Source organism: Chrysochloris asiatica, unplaced genomic scaffold (genome assembly GCF_000296735.1).
Source record: "Chrysochloris asiatica unplaced genomic scaffold, ChrAsi1.0 scaffold00020, whole genome shotgun sequence".
Classification (NCBI taxonomy): Eukaryota; Metazoa; Chordata; class Mammalia; order Afrosoricida; family Chrysochloridae; genus Chrysochloris; species Chrysochloris asiatica.
Window position 1 is genome coordinate 12,987,590 of NW_006408538.1, and position 20,041 is coordinate 13,007,630.

Here is a 20,041-nt window from a genome sequence, read left to right on the forward strand (position 1 = left end):
TAATGCGCAGGACTGCTACATTGGTTTAAACATACGGTCAGCAGTTCAAGCTCACCAGCTGCTCCTCGGAAACACTATACAGGGTTGCTATGAGTCAGAACCAACTGGACGGCACTTAACAACAACAAAGGATGGTGCAAGGACTGTTTGTTAGAAGTTCTGTGGAGGCAGGAGGTTGTAGTAAGTGGGATTGGGGTATGGTGATTTGATTTATGATTTAGTGGTTCTCCCCTCAAAGGTACATCAGAATCTACAGGAAAGTTAAAACACAATAACAAAACTGCAGATCCCTGGGTCTACCTCTGTAGGATTTGGTTTCAGCTGCTCTAAGAGAAGAGCCCTGCCATTTGTATTTATTTAAACTTCCAGATGATTTTAGTGTGCAGCCAGAGTTGAGAACCATTGGGCTAGATGGACCTGGAGAGCCTTTGATTCAAATTCTTGGATTTTTCTGTTCATCCTTTGTCAGATGTCAGGAGCTCACCTTTCTGTAGGTCAGCGTTGAAAGAGGAAAGGCCAACATTGATGGGTAGGGAGGTGGGGAAGACCAAGAGTCAGAAGGTGGAAGTTAATGTTTCTGCCTCACCTCGTCTTCTCTCTCTGGTCTTGGGCCACTCTCTTAACCTCCTGAACTGTGAATTTCCTCTTCTGTAAAACGGGGAATGGATACTATGCCCCACCTACATCGTTGGATTGTTTTTAGATATGGTGAGATAATAAATGTGATCAAGCAAAATGATCAAACAAAAGAAAGTTGTGGGCTTGAAGTAAAACTGAACTGGAGTTTTCAAGGCATGGCTCTGTTACTGTCCTCTTCAACCCCCAGAGAAGCCCACCCTTTGGTCCTTGCTTTGCTGCTCTTAGAATGTGTGGGACTTAGAACTTGTACGTAGTCTTCAGTCACCTGAGTTGCTTTACCAAATCCCTGACTTCCCATTTCTGCTGAAAAATATTCCCACCCATGCCAAGCACTCAGGCACCTGCTTACTCTACCAGGGCAGATCCAGGTGCTTCCAGTCTGACTGTGGGACAGAGGCTCAGTGTGAGTAAGTAATGTGGGCTGAGCTGTTAATTGGAAACCATTTATAGGAAAGCTCCAGTATCTCTGGTGCAATCTCTAGACAGGAGTAATGGGGCCAAGGGTTACATGCCTTGTAAGACCAAAGTGCTAATATTTTCATTACAGCCTTTATTTTTTTCTAGAAAAAGCTGTGAGTTTTACCTTCTATGATTTGTTGTTGTTGTTAAGTGCTGTTGAGTCAGTTCTGACCCATAGCGACCCTGTGTAGGGTTTCCAAGGAGTGGCTAGTGAGCTTGAACCGCCGACTTTGCAGTTCAAACTGGCTTTGTTATCCAGCACATTAACCCATAGCGCCACACCAGGACTCCACCTTCTATAATTGTGTGTCCGTATTTTAAAAGAAGGTTTACACAGCTATTTAGGTTCCCATTTAATATTTTCTATACAAGAAATTGACTTGATGGTACTAAACAACAACAACACAAGTTGTTCGGTGACACATTCTTAACAATATGTGAATATTCTCATTATTTCCATTCTGGTTGTTCTGTTTCAAAAAATCTACTTTCCTTGTTCCCTTTCATTCTCATCTTGGTTTTAAATGAATTGTTGACCTTTTTGGTCTCATATATTTTTAAAAAGGAGCACAGTACTTACAAGTGATATTCATAATATTTTGAGCCAATTTGTTACAGTCCAAGGTATAACAAATATTGCAGGGTGGTTGACTTGGGGAATCCTAGATTGTCAATTAGTCCATTAAGTTTTGTTTTTTAAAGGAATTTGTGGTTCTGTTCTCCATTTTTCTCTCATTCTATGTATTGTGGGCCTGATTAGAATTGTTGTTAGGGGTAATAGGTACCATCTACTTCTTCTGGTCTCAGTAGATGAGGTCATGTCTCGTGTAGACTATTTGTCTTGGAGACTAGTTTCTTCTGTGAGTCTGGTTTTTTTTTTTTGCTTTGGATGAATAGAGGCCAATAGTTGCATCTTTGATTGCCACTCACAAGCTTTTAAGACACCAGATACTACTCACTAAACTGGGATGTAGCTCACAACCTTATAAATGATATCATGCCAGTTGACCGAGATGTCTCAAGAGACTATTGACTAATCCTTCAAACCCAGGAATCCACTCCTGAAAGGTGTTCGATTATGTCTAAGAAGTTTCCATAACTGCTCTCTATGTGCTTTATTGTCTGAGTGTACTGACTTGACGGCACCTAACAACAACAATAACAAGATATAAAAATACAAGGTGGCTTCAAAAAGTTCATGAAAAACTGGGATGAAAAGATAATGGAATTTTTCTGCAAATTTTTTGGATCCCTTCCCCCTCTTATGATTATGTTGTTGTTGTTAAGTGCTGTTGAGTCAGTTCTGGCTCATAGTGACCCTGTATAGGGTTTCCAAAGAGCAGCTGGTGAACCTGAACAGCAGACTCTGCAGTTCAAACTACCTTGAGGTCCAGCACATTAACCCGTAGCACCCCACAAGTATTGCTACTAGGGTCCCAGTGCATCCATGCATGGATTTATGCCAAATAAAATGTGTGAAAGCATGTCTCAGGAGTCCTGGTGTGGCGCTGTGGGTTAATGCGCTGGACTGCAAAATCGATTTGATCTGCAAGGTCAGCAGTTCAAGCTCACCAGCTGCTTCTGGGAATCCTATACAGAGTCACTATGGGTTGGAACTGACTTGATGGCACTTAACAACAATAAACATGTCTCTGCAATCAGTGAATGGCTGAGTTTTCTCAATAATACACTTGTCTTAGTTTCATTAGGCTGCCTTCAAAAAGAAGAAAAGATCCACTCAAAACAGTGGTTTCCCAAAGGATCTGCTGGGGCAGTAAAATTCAAGGCAGAGAAATCAGCTCTAAAGGTTGTGGCAACTGTTTTGTTGGATTCCAAAGCATACTGGTTACGAATTGGCCTACTAACCTCAGGGTCAGCTGTTCGAAACGACCAGCTGTTCCACGGGAGAAAGATGAGGTTTTCTGCTTCCATAAAGATTTACAGCCTCGGAAACCCTGTACAGGGTCGCTATGAATTGGAACCGACTCCATGGCACATAACAACAACAACAAAAGAGAGGTATTATTGATAGGTTTCCTCAAGACAATCAGGAAGGTTTATTTTAAAAGAAGATCTAAGAAAATTGAAAAATACATTGGTGAGAAAAAGGCCAGGAAAGCTGCATGCAGGATTTTTTCCCCCATGTTATAACCATGTACCTTCTTGTGTTTTGAGGGTAGCAAGGGCTCTCCTAGGAGAATGTCACTGGGAAACCTTTCCCCATCCTCCCTACAGCCCTGACTTATTACCCCTTCAGACCGCTTTGACTTTCCCAAACTCAGAGAACATTTAAAATGAACAGGATTCGAGTTCCTCACAGATGCTCCAGACTGCCATTTTGATGTGGTGTAAACAAACGGAAGAGCACAGAATTCTTTGGGGAAGAACTTGAGAGATGGAAAACTGTCTTCAGAAGTGTACAGACCCAGATAGAGGAATATTAAGAAACAATAGCTTCACACTTTCATATCTATTTTTTTTTAAATAAAGGTTACTATGATTTTGTATCAGTGCTTTTGAATTACCCTGGTGCTGTAGGTTAAGTATTGGTCTGCTAAGTACAAGGTTGGCAGTTCAAACCCACCAAGTGCTCTTTGGAAACCCTATTAGAAACTGGGTTGCTATGAGTTGGAGCGGACTCGATGGCACTTAACAACCACAACAGACACACAGAAAGGAGCTCTGGTGGTACTGTGGGTTAGGTGTTGGGCTGCTACCCACGAGGTCAGTAATTTGAACCAAAAGCCAACCTGAGGGAGAAACATGAGGCTGCCTGCTTCCGTAAAGACGTGCAGTCTCAGAAACCCTATATAAGGTCACTGGGAGTTGAAATTGTCTCAGTTGCAGTGGATTTGGTTTGTTTGTTTTGCTGCTAAACAAAAGGTCAGCGATTCAAACTCATCAGCCCCTCACAAGAAGAAAGATATAGCAGTTTACTTCTTTAAAGACTTACAGGCCTGGAAACCCTATGGGGGCAGTCCTATTGTGGTCTGTAGGGTTGCTGTGAGTCAGAACTGATTTATAGCAGTGGGGTTGTTTGGGTTTATACACATAAAAGTATATATAATATAATATAATATTTAAACCCACACATATATTTTTTGGTTGTTTTTGTTGTTGTTTCAAAAGTGTATCTGCCATAGCAATTACCAGCTGGTCCTTTCTTCTTATACACTTTTAGTGACATTGTTAATTTTCATCAAGCTGTGTACACTTCACCCTCATTCAGTGTTAACTTTTCCCATCACCCAAAAGAACAACCATCACTGGGCTGTGAACCACAAGGTCGACAGTTCAGACGTACGAGCTGCTCCTTGGAAACCTTATATAGATTCTCTGTGAGTCAGAACCAACTTGATGGCACTTAACAACAATGACAATGATTATTTAGAAAGTGATCTATGTCTGTCAGTTTATTGTACTGTGGTGGCTTTTGTGTTGCTGCGATGCTAGAAGATATGCCACCAGCATTTGAAATACCAGCAGGGTCACTTATGGTGGGCAGGTTTCAGATGAGTTTCCAGATGACGCAGACTTGGAAGACAGAACTGGCAGTCTACTTTTGAGGGGTTAACCACTGAGAACCTTATGAAAAGTAGTGGAACATTGTTTGATATAGTGCTGAAAGATGAGCCCCTCAAGTTGGAAGACATTCAAAATATAACTGAGGAAGAGTTGCCTCCTCCAAGTCCAGTTGACCTTGGACCTTCATTTGTTTATGGGACATAATTCAAAATGAGAAGAAATAGCTGCAAACATCCATTAGTAATCAGAATGTGGAATGTATGAAGCATGGATCTAGGATAATTGGAAGTTGTCAAAGATTAAATGGAATGCATAAAGATCGATACCCTAGGCATTAGTGAGCTGAAATGGGCAGACTGGCCATTTTGAATCAGACAAATCAAACATATGGTTTTCTATGCCGAGAATGACCAATTTAAGAGGAATGTTGTCAAATTTATCATCAAAAAGAACATTTCAAGATCTATCTTGAAATAGAGTGCAATTTGTGTTGAGATAATATCTATACACCTACAAGGAAGACCAGTTAATACAACTGTCTTTCAAATTTATGCATCAACCACTAATATCATTAAAATTACATCAAATACAATTTTGCTGGGGCTAATTTAAGAGTGATTATAGCAATATATCAGTTAGGAGCTGCCAGAAGTTCAAGCCAGTTTCAGAAGAGAATATAGAATGGGGGACATTAATTGCTGACGTCAGATAGATCTTGACTGAATGTAGAGAATACCAGAAAGTTGTTTACTTGTGTTTACTGACTACGCAAAAACATTGGACAATGTGGATGACTATGGATAACAGTTCAAAGAATGGTCATGCCAGAACATTTAATTGTGCTTATAAGGAACCTGCACATAAACCATTGGGTAGTTGGAGAACAGAATAAGGGGATACGGAGTGCTTTAAAATCAGGAAAGGTGTTTTTCAAGATTGTATCATTTCACCATGCTTATGCAATGTGTATACTGAGCAAATAATTGGTGAAACTGGTTTATATGAAGAAGAAGTCAACATCAGGATTGGAGGAAGGCTCATTAACAACCTGCAATATGTAGATGGCACAACCTTGCTTGCTGACAGTGAAGAGGATTTAAAGCATTTACTGATGGAGATCAAAGAATACAGCCTTCAGTAAGGATTGTAATTCGATGTATTAAAAATGAAAGTCCTTACAACAGGACCAATAAATAATACCATTATAAACAGAGAAAAAGATTGAAGTTGTCAGACTTCATTTTGCTTGGATCCACAATCAACACTCATGGAAACAGTAGTCAAGAAATCAAATGATGTATTGTAGTGGACAAATCTGAGCCAAAAGACCTCAGTGTTCAAGAGCAAAGATGTCACTTTGAGGATCAAGGTGCGCCTGACCCAAGCCATAGTCACCTCATATGCATGTGAAAGATGGACAATGAGTAAGGAAGACTGGAGAAAATCAGTACATTTGAATTATGGTGTTGGCAAAGAATATTGAAAGTACCATAGACTGCCAGCAGAACAAACAAAGCTGTCTTGGAAGAAGTACAGCCAGAATGCTCATTAGAAGTGAGAATGGCGAGACTTGATCTCATGTACTTTGGACACATTATCAAAAGGTGTGGCATTGTAGGATAAGCACGGGACTGCAAACTGAGGTTGGCAGCTCAAACACACCAGCTACTCTTTAAAAATCCTATACAGGGTTGCTGTGAGTCGGAACTGACTTGATGGCACTAACCAACAACAACAAATCAGGAGGAATTTTTTTCCTGGAAAAGACGTCGTGTTTGGTAAAGTGGAAGGCCATTGAGGAAGAGGAAAACCCCCAATGAGATGAATTGACACAGTGGCTATAACATTGGGCTCAAATGTAACAACATTTGTGAGGATGGTGTAGGACTGGATAGGGTTCCATTCTGTTGTGCTTAGGGTCACTATGAGTGTGAGTTGTCTCAGTGGCTCATAACAACATCAGAAAGTGAATCACCTACTCAACGGTCTCATCACAGCTCCAGTTTCTGTATTTGCATGTCATTTCATGAAAGTGAGAACATACATTATTTGTATTTGAGTTATTTTGCTCAGCATGATTCCTCCAGCTTCACCCTGTTCCAAGATGTTTTAGGAACTCGTTTTCTTTATTGATGAGTAGTATTCCATTGTGTGTCTACACCATATTTTACTAATCCATTCACCCATTACTGGACATTTCCGTTTTCATCTTTTTGCTACTGTGACTAGTGCTGTCATGAACATAAGTGTGCATGTCTGTTTCACTTCTGTTAGGTCTCTAGGGTGTAAGGGTGTAGGTCTAAGAGTGGAATTGCTGGGTCATTTGGTAACTCTACCTCTAGTGTTTTTGAGGAACTGCCAGGCTGTTTCCCACAACACTGCATTATTTTGCAGACCCACCAGCAACACATGAGGGTTCCAATTTCACCAGATCACCTCCAACACTTGTTGTTTTCCATTTTTTGTTTTTGTGTTTTGTTTTAAACTTGGCCATCAGAATGGGAGTAGTTCTGTAATACATTTGCTTTAAAAATTATTAAATAAGATATGCATGGACAGTTACAAAATTTGAAAGTACAAAATAGTAGTCATCAGTCATCCCTACCACCCCTGTCCCCTCCCCAGAGAGGATCCTCCCACCCATTTTTTTTTTTTTCAAACCAGTTTCCTGTGTTTCTTTCTTGAGATACCTATGCACAGGTATAAATATGTGCCTATATTTTATCCATAAGGAGCCCTGTTGGTGCAAAGGTTAAGCACTTAGCTGTTAACAAAAAGGTCAGTAGTTTGAACTCTCTAGGAGCTTCCATGGGAGAAAAGACCTGGAGATCTGCTCCTAATAGATGACAGCTTAGAAAATCCTATGGGGCACTTTGACTCTGTCTGTAGGTTCACTAGGAGTCGGAGTCCACTCTGCAGCACACAACAACAATGCTTATCTCCACACAAGGTAGAACATTATGCACACTTCTGCCCCTTACTTTTTCATTTACATTGAAATCCATGTAATTTGTAGTCATCTGCTAGGGGATGCTTCATTCTGTTTAATATCACATGGATGTCACTGTGGACTATGCCACAATTTACTTAATAAACCCCTAGCTGGTGAACTTTAGGTTGTTTCCAATCTTTTGCCACTAAAAACAATGCTACAGCATATATCTTTGAACATGTCATTTTGCACCTATATATGTTTAAATGGCATTGGAGTACAATGATGTCTGTAATAGGATAATATCTACATGCCTAAGGGAAGATCAGTTAATACAACTATTATTCCAATTTACGTACCAGTCACCAGAATCAATGATGAAGAAATCTACCAACTTCAGTCTGAAGTTGATCAAATGAAGAGAAAGGATCAGTAGTTGGAAATTATGGCCTTGGTGATGGAAATGATGCTGGAGATTGCATGATTTAATTGCAAGACCAACAACTTGTTCATTGCAAGTATCTTTTTTTCAACAATATAAATCGCAAGTATATATGTGGACCTTGCCAGATGGAATACATAGGAATCAGATGGACTACATCTGTGTGATAAGACAATGGAGATGCTCAATATCATCAGGTAAGCAAGACCAGGAGTCAGCTGGGGAAAAGGACATCAATTGTTCATATGCAAATTCAGACTGAAGCTGAAGATAATTACAACCAGTCCACAAGAACCAATATATGACCTTGAGTATAACCTACCTGAATTTAGAGACCATCTTCAGAAAAGATTTGACACACTGAACAGTAATGACTGAATATCAGAGGAATTGTAGGATGACATCAAAATTGTAGGATGACATCAAGAACATGATACATGAAGAAAGCAAAAGATCATGAAAAAGGCAGGAAAACAAGATGTGGCCAAAGTGCATGTCTGAACAGACTCTGAAACTTGATCTTGAACGTAAAGTAGATGAAATCAAAGGAAACAATGATGACATAAAAGAGCTGAAGATTTCCAAGGACAGTGCCAGAAGACAAAGTAGACTATTCAGTGAAATGTGGCAAGACCTGGAGCCAGTAAACCAAAAAGCAATGAACACACTCAGCATTTCTCAAGCTGAAAGAAATGAAAAAATTCAAGCCTCAAATTGCAATATTGAAAGATCTATGAACAGAATATTGAATGACATGGAAGTATCAAAAGAAAAGTGGGAGGAATACACAGAATTATTTTAAGTAGAAGATAATTGATTGATGTTCACTTATTTCAAGAGGTAGCATATCATTAAGAACCAATGGTATTGAACCAACTGAAAGGGAAGGAGTCTTCATATCAAATATCAATCCTATCCCCACTGTATACAGGGCTGATAGGGACGGGCAACTTAGACATTGGCTACCTAAAGTGGGGGGTGGGGGCTATAAAGGTATGAAGCGACTGGCTTACAAGTTTTCAAGAGGGAGTTTAGTTTCAGAGTGTGCTGGGGAACGTAGAATCCCTACTGAATTGTTTTCATCATATCTAGATGGGTCTGGTGGAAAGAGATGGGGATAAGATTCATATGATTCAATTGTTATCATAACTAATTATAACTGTCAGTAAAGATAGAAGTTTTGTAATAAAAGTGGGATAGTAGTTAATCTTACAGTACAGAAACAGAGGGCCCTAGGACCATCAAGGGAGAAGAACATGAGCAGAATGTGGGACCCTATCCAGAGAAGTAGTGATATAAGACATGGAGGCAGAGATGGGGACATGGAGAGAGGGAGCAGCTGAGGACTCTAGACTCACGGAAAGAGAGGGACTGGGAGCTGGCGGCCAGGAGGCAGGCTTGCAGAATGTGCCCTTTGGTTGTTTAAATGACTATATATTCCTGAGTGTTTTTGTGTACATCAAAAAAAAAAAAAAGCAAATAAAAAAACAGAGGTAATAGAAGCAAATACTGTCGAATGATGATGCACAGAGGAGATTGTAATCATTGCAATGAAACGATGAGCGTAAAACTAGTGTTCGCCCATGTAAACTATTTTACACTCATTTCACAATAAAAACTTAAAAAAAAAAAAAAAAGAACCAGTAGTATTGTAAAAAGAAGTCCAAACTGACCTGAAGGCATGAGCGAAAAACAAGGCTCCATAATTGACAGGATATCAATGGAAATGTTTCAACAAATTGATGCAGCACTGGAAGAACTCACACTAGTCTATGCCTAAGAAATTTGGAAGACAGCTACCTGGCCAACTAACTGAAAGAGATCCATATTTGTACCCATTCCAACGAAAGGTGACCCAAAGGAATGTGGAAATTATCAAACAAAATTGGTCACATCACACACATGTAAAATTTTGCTGAAGATAATTAAAAAATGATTGCAACAGTACATTGACAGGAAGCTGCCAGACATTCAAGCTGGATTCAGAAAAGGACGTGGAATGAGAGATAGCATTGTTGACATCAGGATATTGCCCAATATCTGGGTCACCTCACTTTGGAATGGGCATAAATATGGATCTCTTCCAATCAGTTGGCCAGGCAGCTTTCTTCCAAATTTCTTGGCAGAGATGAGTGAGTACCTCCAGTGCTGCCTCGGTTTGTTGAAGGATTTCAATTTGTATTCCATCAATTCCCAGAGACTAATTATTTGCCAATGCCTTTAGTGCACCTTGGACTTCTTCCTTTGGTACTGTTGGCTCTTGATCATATGTTACTTCTTGAAATGGTTGAACATCATGCCTTTCCTTTTGGCACAGTGACTCTGTGTATTCCTTCCATCTTCATTTGATGCTTTCTGTATCATTCTATGTTTTGCCCATAGAATCTGTATTGCAGGCCTAGGCTTGGATTTTGTTCCTCTCAGTTCTCTCAGGTTGAGAAATGCTGAGCGTGTTCTTCCCTTTTGGTTTTCTAACTCCAGGTCTTTGCCCCTTTCATTATAATATTTGACTTTGTCTTGTCGAGCTGCCCTTTGAAATTTCCTGTTCAGCCCTTTTACTTCCTCATTCTTCCATTGGCTTTAGTAGCTCTATGCTGGAGCCTCTTCTGACACCCATTTTGGTATTTTCCTTCTTTCTTGCCTTCCTAATGACCTTTTGGTTTCTTCCTGTATGACATTCTTGATGTCAACCCACGATTCTTCTGGTCTTTGGTCATTAGTGTCTAATGCATTAAATCTGTTCTTGAGATGATCTCTAAATTCAGGTGGGGTATGTACAAGGTCAAATTTTGACCCTTGTGGACTTGTTTTCATTTCCTTCAGCATCAGCCTGAACAATTGCATCTGAGCAATTGATGGTCTGTTCCACAGTTTGCCCAGGGCCTTGTTTTGGATGATTATAAGGAGCTTTCCCACTATTTCTTTCCCACAGATGTTGTAAATTTGATTTCTGTGTATTCCATCTGGTGAAGTCCATATGTATAATTGTCTTTTATGTCGTTTAAACAAGGTATTTGCAATGAATAAATCATTGGTCTTGCAAAAACTGTATGCAATCTCCAGCATCGTTTCTATCACTAAGGTCATATTTTCCAACTACTGGTCTCTCCTTTTTGTTTCCAATGTCCGGTAATTATCAATACATCTTGATTGCATGTTTGAGCAATTTCAGACTGAAGAAGTTGGTAGAATTCTTCAATCTCATCATCTCTGGCTTTAGTGGTTGGTGCATAAATTTGAGTAATAGTGGTATTAACTGGCCTTCCTTGTAGGCATATGGATATGATCCTATCACAGACAGCATTATACTTCAATTTTTCATTCTGGGCATAGTGAACTATATGATTGTCAGATTCAAAATGGACAATACTAGTCCGTTTCAGCTCACTGATGCCTAGGCTATCTATGTTTATGCATTCCATTTAATTTTTGACAACTTCCAGCTTTTCTAGATTCATACATTGTCCATTCCATGTTCTGATTACTGATGGATATTTGCAGATATTTCTTCTTATTTTGAGTTGTTTCCCATCAGCAAATGAAGGTCCTGACAGCTTTACTCCATTTGTGTCATCATAGTCAGCTCTACTTTGAAGAGGCAACTCTTCCCCAGTTGTATTTTGAGTGCCTTCCAACCTGAGGGGCTCATCTTCCTGCCATATATTTGACAATATTCTGGTGCTGTTCATTAGGTTTCAATGTTCAATATTCTGGTGCTACCTGTCAGCGTTTCACTGCTGTTTGTAAGGTTTCCAGTGGCTAAGCATTAGTCGGCCTGTCCTTCTTCCTGTTGTTGTTGTGAAGAGCTGTCGAGTCGGTTCCAACTCATAGCGACCCTGTGTAGGGTTTCTGAGAAACGACTGGTAAGCTTAAACTGCCCACCTTGAGGTTCAAACCAACCTTGCAGTCCAGTGCATTAACCCACAGCGCCACACCAGGACTTCTTCTTCCTAGTCTGTCTTCATCTGGAAGCTCAGCTGAAACCCATATGTGACCCTGTTGATATTTAAAATACTGGTGGCATAGCTTCCAGAATCACAGCAACACACAAGCCACCATAGTGTGACAAACTGACAGTTGTGTGGTGGCCTTTGTCATCTGTTGTTGCTATAAAGTGCCATCGAGTCAGTTCCGGTTTATAGGGACCATGTGTAGGGTTTCAGAGGAGCAGCTGGTGTGTTTAAACTGCCAACCTTGTGGTTTACAGTCCAGTGCTGATCCTACAACGCCACAGCAGGAGTCCCCTAGAACCACTGAAAATTGCCTCATGTCTCACACTTGGGCATCCTGTTGTTTCCAGAGAGGATGTGTTCAGGGTCACTGAGCAAAGCTGGGCAAGTCCCTGGGTGTCCTCATTCCCAGCCCAGGACTCTTTGCCATATGTTAGTGAGAATGTCTCCATTACAAATGAGCTCACCCAGAGGCACTTGGTAACTCCTTTTCCCACCACACAGGGTGAATCATTATGACACATGTGCCCTCAGCCCATTGGGAACACACCTCTAAATTTAGCGCTGACCACAGGGTACCCTGGAGATCTGGTTACATGCTGGTCACTTGCTGCACTGTGGACTCCTCTTTGTGCCGGGAAGACAGTAGTTGCTCAGGAATGGCTAGCAGTGTTGCAGTGGTCCACTTCCAGCCTGTGTCTTGTGGTAGGGATTTAAATACCTGGGGCAGAGACCTAGCTGGGTATGTTTGCCAAGGCCCCAGAATTTACAAAGTGGGCTGGGGCTGGTCACTGAGCCCTGGTTCTCTAGAAAGCCTTGACAGTGGGTAGGATTTCCAGTGGCTAAGGAAGTCAGAGCTGGGCGATGCTGACTAATCAAGAAGGAAAAGATTTGGGGTTAAGGAGAAGGGGTGGTGGAGGGAGTAAATGCCACAGACAATAGTGGCTCTTCCTCACTTTACTTCTCAAAGATGGACTGGTTTTCAACTCTATGATCAGCTCCAGCCCACTTGGCAAATTTGTTCTGTGCTTCCTTATGTTTTCCTATAGTGTAATGCTTAAGAGTGCACTCTGACTGTCTGAGTTCAAATCTTAATTCTGGCACTTAGGGGTGTGAGATTTTAGCACCTAACTCCCATGTGCTTCTGAACCTAGGATTTGCTGGCATGATGTGGACATATTGTTTACAACAGTAAACACTAAGTATTTGCTGTTCTTTTTCCACCGTCCTTTCCATTTTATGTGTTCAACAGCCAGACTGAGAGCTAGAAGGAATTAGCTGGGAACCTGCAGTATACAGGCCAAGACCAGGATCCAGGTTGCTGGACTCCCGTTTCTTCATTGGGTTACCATGACCTTTGCCCCTTTAATTCGTCCTCTTCCCGTGTGACTCCTTCCTGGTTCTATAGAGGGCAGGTCAGGTACCTGGTCTCCCAGTTAAGCATTAGATAAAGTCACATGGAAAAGCATGTGAATTTAGTTTTCCAGCAAGACTTTTTTTTTTTTAACTTTTGAAAGAGCTTTATTGTTCTGTGAAAATAATATGTGCACATAGTTTTGTGTGTGTGTGTGTGTTTTTTAAATCCAAGCAATTCAGGAAAGTAAAAAAATCATTTTCAATTCTTCCACCAGGAGCAAATTACTGTTACATTTGATGAACACCCATCTGGATGTTTCTTTGTACATATAGGTGTGTATATTTTTTAATATTTCCTTAATTTTATTTTAGTGGTACTTGATTCAGCGGGCAAGTGCCTGTTTCTCTTGTTCTACAAAGTAGTGAAGCTCAAGTTGAAAATGGGGCAGCGTTCCTACTGGGAGACTGGTCAGCCATGTCTAATGGCTGTCAGATCGGATCAGCACAGCAGTTTGATGGGGCCGGGTTGCAGGCACAGAAAGGTCCTCCCTTCCTCAGGTCTGAATGGGGCCTTTAAAATCCAGAGATCAGGACAGCAGATTTGGAAGGGGATCGGAGAGTCTTCTAACACCCTCACATCACAGACTAAAGCCCCAAGAAAGTTTTTGGGTTTTTTCCCTCTGCTCTCTGTCTGGAATTATCCCTTCCTGTAAGGATGGGATTGTGTGAATTGTAAGACTGGCTAGGACTTCGCTGCCTTTGGTTGTTTTGTCACTGGTGGAACAGGAATAGCTACCTGGTCTCCTGCCCACCTTCCCCACCCCCTGCCTCTTGTGTTGAGGTGACTCACGGTGCCAAGATCAGGTGGGGCACAGAGTAAAGCTGATAAGGAAGGGACTGATAATGAAATTTCTGTACCAACTAGCTCCAGACACAGGGGAGAGAAGTCTTCTAGAACACAGGGAGTGAAAAAAGAAAACCCTTTTCCAGAGAGCACGTAACTTGCTTTTCTTTCTGCGGGAGAACGTGGTTGCTTGTTCACTCAGCCACCAAATAGTTACATGTCAGGCACTAGGTTGGGTTCTGGGGAACAACTCTGAAAAAGGCAGACCTAGTGTGGGCTTTGGGGAAGACAAACAAACCAGGAAATACATGTAACTTGTGGCAGGTGCTAAGGAGGAAACAAATTGTGTTGGGGAGCAGGTGAGGAGGGAGAGAGAGTCCCTATTTTAGATGGTGTGGTCAAGGAAAAGCTGACTTTAGCTGAGGCTTCAAGAATGAGAAGGAGGCAGCCATGATAAAAGAGCTTCGCAGAGAACACACTGGGCAGAGGGATCAGTGAATGCAAAGGCCCAGAGTGAGGAAGCCAGAGAAGGGACACAGAAGGTAATAGGGCCTGGGCATCGGAAAATTTGGGTCTGAGTGTCTGAGAGGGGAGGTTTAGTTATGAAGACCTGATGCAGTCCATTAGGAGACTCCAGTCCAGGGCTGGTTCTACTATGTGGCCCTGGGATATTACCAGCTTCTCTGAGTCCCCTCATCTGTGGACACCCCCAAGGGTTCTAGGGAGGCTCTAGCAAGATGGCAAGATGCACAGGCACCAACGCACTTAGGGCCATTGCTCATGAAACAGAGACTGTTACCTGGGAGCTTTGTGTTGCTGAGGGCAAGCTGTTCAGGGGCTGGAGATGGGCTCTGTGTCATCTGAGGACCCAGTTAGAACCTCTGGACTCTATCTATGAAGCCCTAGTGGCACTATGGGTTCGGCATTGGACTGCTAACCACAAGGGTGATGTTCAAACCCACCAGCTGCTCCAGGGGAGAAGGATGAGGCTGTCTGCTCCCATAAAGATTTCCAGTCTTGGAAATCCTATACAGAGTCACTAGGAGTCAGAATTGATCTGATGGCAGTGGGATTTGGTTATTTTGGATTCCATCTTGTCACAGGAGCCCTGGTGTAGTGCTGTAGGATCATGTGCTGGACCACAAGGACAGTCTGAGCTGCAAGGTTGGTGGTGCAAACCCACCAGCTGCTCCTTGGAAACCCTATACAGGGTCATTATGAGTTGGAGATGGCATGTAACATACTCACGAAGCACATCTTGTTAGAGGAGGTGACATTTTGCTGAGGAGGCTCCCTCTGCCTAGAGCAGATAGCTGTGGCCGGAGCCCTGGACTGAGAGCTCTGTGCATGTGGGCCCTTCCCACCTTAGTTCCTGGGCTCCCGTGGGGTACCAGCAGGAACTGTGGCTGGGTATATGGACCTAGCAAGCTGTCCTGTATGGTTGGAGAAGCACTTCTGGGAGTCCAGGGCAGGGACTGTCCACACCCAGGGAATGCGTGTGTGTGAGTCAATGTGGAAGCATTTGCTAAGCACCAATCTAGGGCCTTGTACAAGGGGGCAGAACCGATGGAGAGGCCTGAATTGACAACGGGGGATGACAGGTGGGATTGGGCATCAATGGCCAGTCCAGGCTCTGTTCCCCACTGGTTCCCCACTGGGCTACCTGGCTGTGGCCTGCAGGAGCACTCAGGGGCCTGGCAAAGAAAGTGACCTTGAGCAATCCATATAACCTCTCTGGACGATACTTGGGGATACTTGTCACCACTCGCACATAGTGAATCATGGGTCCCACACAGAAGGGGTGCACATTACCACACCAGGAGGAGTGGGATTTGCTGGGCACTGGGTTTGAGTGCGAGGAGGGATTCGGAGCGTGTGGGGATCTTCTGTGCCTCCCCACACTTTCCTTCTCCTTTTGACCCTCAGAACTCCCCTGTTGGTGAAGCAGAGGCTCAGGTCCCGTGTTCAGACGAGAAGACTAAGGACCTGAGGAGGAGAAGTGATGTGCTTGAGAGAGAAACAGCACAGCCCACATTTGTATCCCTCCACATATTACTGTGGAAACAGTGCTTGTCTTAAATATGATTTCCAAGGAGGCATTTGCATCTTGACCTTGTTATTGTTAAGTGCCATGGAGTCAGTTCCAACACATAATGATCCTATATGTGGTTTCCAAGGAGTGCTGGTGGGCTCGAACCACTGACCTTGTGGTTAGCAGTCCAGTGCTTATCCTACAGTGCCAAACCAGGACTCCCCTCTTGGCTTTGTTGTTGTTGTTGTTAAGTACCATGGAGTCGGTTCTGACTCATAGCAACACTGTACAGGGTTTCCGAGGCTGTAAATCTTTACTGGAGCAGAATGCCTCATCTTTCTCCTGTGGAGCGGCTGGTAGTTTCGAACTACTGACCTTGCGGTTGGCAGCCTGAGTCATAACCACTACACTACCAGAGCTCCTTCTTGACTTTAGGGGAAGTAAATATTTGCTGGGAGGGAGAAGGAAAACAGGTCTGGTCCCATTACTGTTTTGTTTCCCCAGCTCACAGCCCTCCCCCTTCCTGCCCTGCATGACAGGAACTGTTGATTCCCAGGAGGCTGGAAGCCCCTCCCAGGATGCTGCATATGGCTTTGGACCAGTTACACAGCCTCCCTGGGCCTGTTTCACTTCCCCTACTGGGGGTGGACCTGGGCAGTGTGGGAAGAGCTGGACTTGGCTTCCAGGCAGCAAGTTCCTGGGCACCTACCGTGGGCCTGGTGATGTACCAGGTGCTGGGGTGCCAACACAAGGCTGGAGCCAAATCCTGAGTCAAAAGGCAAAACCTCCTAGGCCAGTGGATCTCAACATTGTGACTGGAGGCCTTCTGCCCTGAGAGGTTTTTACAACCATCCAAGTCTAGACTCCAGCCTAGATGAAGGTCCCGTAGGTGATTCTAAACTGCTACCCATGACTATGGCTACGAGGGAGTTCTTATGGGATCAGCCCTGTTTCCAAGTCCACCTGGCGTTCCTGCTTCTGAAAGGAGTTATTTGAAACTACGTGCCCAATACGGCTTTAAAACTTCTGGGATTCCCATACAATCTTTCAGACTTGGAAATGGGCTAGACTCGAAGTGGCCTGGGTGCCACCTCTTCTTTTCAGAGGGAAGGAAACTGAGGCCTAGACAGCACAGCAGGCCCTCTGCTTCTAGACTCCTAAGGGCTGAGGCATTCAGAAGAGGCAACCGGCACCGCTCGGTGACTTCACCTCAGAAGTGTTCCGTCCAGCTGGGCCCTGGGCGTCTGCACTGTAATTGGGGCTGCCACTGCAGCCGGACACCAAGGCCGGATGTGTGACTTCATCACAGACTGGCCTCTCTAGGATGGAGGCGGGGCAGGGCCAGAGCCCAGGCAGTGGGAACATCACCCAGCTCATGCCTATGGCCTGGAGACAGCTGTTTGCCTGGCCTTGTGCTGGATCTAGGCTGTGGGTACAGATAGGCAGTGTGCTCAGAGTAGCTGTAGACGGTACATGATGGGCCGGTGGCTGAGAGTCGGGTGGACCAGAGGGTCCCTGTGGGGCCTTGAACTCTGTGTGTGTACTCTACATCCCTGGAGCCCTGCCCCCTTAGGGGTGGCAGTGGTCACTTGACTGTTTCCTTGCTGCCTGTCCCCCTCGAAGACCAGGAATTGGGGTGGGTTTCGACTCCTGTTCAGGTCAGTGTTGTTCAGAGACCTGCACCCTGAGCAGGGACAGAGCTGCCTTTTGGTCTGTTTCCATCCTTTTCCACTGTGGTTTCCCGCTGCTTCATGTGGAATTTAACTTTCCCCTCATCCTTCCTTCTGGAGCCTTTTGCTTTGTCTTTTTTTAATAATTAGTGAGCACTTCCTATATGACAGGCATGTGGCTGAGTTGTTTTCTAGACATTGAGTCTTTTTGCAGCCCAATTCTACTTAGAGAGGTCAGGAATTTTCTAGAAGTGTGAAAACCGCTCCCTTCACTTGGCACGGTTGCTCCCGTTCTTCCTGTCCTGGGTGTTCTTTCTTCTTCCCTTGGGGGAACTTTTGTCTTTGTTGACTCATAGCGACCCTGGGTAGGGTTTCCAGGGAGCGGCTAGTGGGTTTGAACCACTAACCTTGCAGTTAGCAGTGCAGTGCTTATCCCATAGCACCATTTTCTCTGTTTCAAGTGGTGGATTCTTTTGGGATGATTTTTTTGTTCGTTGGAGTTCCTGGGTGGTGCAAATGGTTAATGCACTCAGCAGCTAACCAAAAGGTTAGAGGTTCAAGTCTACCCAGTTGTGCTTCAGAAGAAAGACCTGGCGATCAACTTCTGAAATATCAGCCATTGAAAACCCATGTGGAGCACAGTTCTACTCTGACGCACATGAATTGGAATCAACTCAACAAACACAATGCTGTGTTTGGCCACTCAGTAACTTGGCAAATATTTTCTAGATATAAGAGGGGCCTCGTATTCTCCATGTAACTCTGCCCACAGAATCAAGGGCAGGGACTTGAACTCCTATAGGGAGGTAGAGTTGACTGCCAATTGGGTGGAAAGCAGGTGTTGGAGGCTGTCCCCATCGGGCTGTCTGGAGCTTCATGAAAGCAAATGGGGGTGGCATCAGGGAGCTTCAGAAACAGATTGTCTTTTTTTGAGAGACAAGGCCAGGGTATGAGAATTTCCTTCTTGTTCCTGATGGGGGGTGGGGGCAGCTTGGGATCGGGGAGCATTGGGCTAGGAATTGGGAGACCTGGGTCACAGCAGTTGTGTGACCTTGGGGGAGTAACAGTGTCTCTCTGGGCCTCGAGTCCCTCTGCAAAGAAAAGGATTGGGCCAGGACATTGTCTATCTGCTCATTTCCCGTGGCATTTGAGATGGTTTCAGGTGTTTTAATATGTTATGTACTTTTAATTTTAATATATATGAAAGAAAACAATTAGTCCTGGAATTCTGTGATTGTATAAGTAGTGATTAAGTTAGATTGGTACCACATTTAGTAAGAAAAGTAAATTGGTATAAAGTCAGTCATGGTGCAAGTAATTCACTAATACAGCCCAAATTGCAACGTGGTAAGAAAACGATGGAGTTTAAGAAACACTGGAAGTTCTCTGTGGCTCTTAGCTCTAGAGTTCTAGCAAGTTTGGTATTAGGTCACTTCCTGGACAGTGCTATTGTTGTTGTTAGGTGCTGTCCAGTTAGTTCTGACTCACAGCGACTTACTTTATGTACAACAGAACGAAACACTGCCAGGTCCTGTGGATCCTCACAAAGAGTAACTGTTGTTACTCTTGAGCCCATTGCTGCTGTCACCTTGCCAATCCATCTTGTTAGGGGTCTTTCTCTTTTTTGCTGACCCTCCACTTTAGCAAGCATGATGTTCTTTTCCAATGACTGGTCCCTCCTGATAATATATCACTTGTTCAGAGCTGTCAGGTCAGTTTCAACTCATAGCGACCCTGTATAGAGTTTCCAAGGAGTAGCTGGTGAGTTTAACCTGCCAACCTTGCGGTCTAGTGCATTTTCACACATTGCCATGCCATATATATAACGCTGACCAGGAAGTGCCCAAATACCAAGCTGTAGGCACTTATTACAGAAAAATGGGATTCTTGTTACATAGTACAGCTCTTCATGGTGTACAAGCAATTTTGCCGTCACATAGATCCTTTGGATAGCCATTAACCAGTTGCATTACATTAGCTCTGAGTCATGTCTGCCCTGTGTGTGTCAGAGTAGAAGCACACTCCACAGGGTTGTCAGTGGCTGAGCTTTTGGAAGTAGATTGCCAGTCTTTTCTTCTGAGGCACCTCTAGGTAGACTCCAACCTTTTTTTTTTTTTTAATGTTTTATTGTGAATTATGTGATAGTTTACATGGGAGAACTTTAGTTTTACATTCATTCTATCGTATATCAT

The 20,041-nt window shown here is 43.4% G+C and overlaps 1 protein-coding gene across 1 annotated transcript in view; it reads left to right on the forward strand.

The window, feature by feature from the left end:
* The window catches only part of TSPAN15 (tetraspanin 15), a 99,649-nt gene that overhangs the window by 4,670 nt on the left and 74,938 nt on the right, over nucleotides 1-20,041 (forward strand). The gene's annotated exons all lie outside the window — the stretch shown is intronic.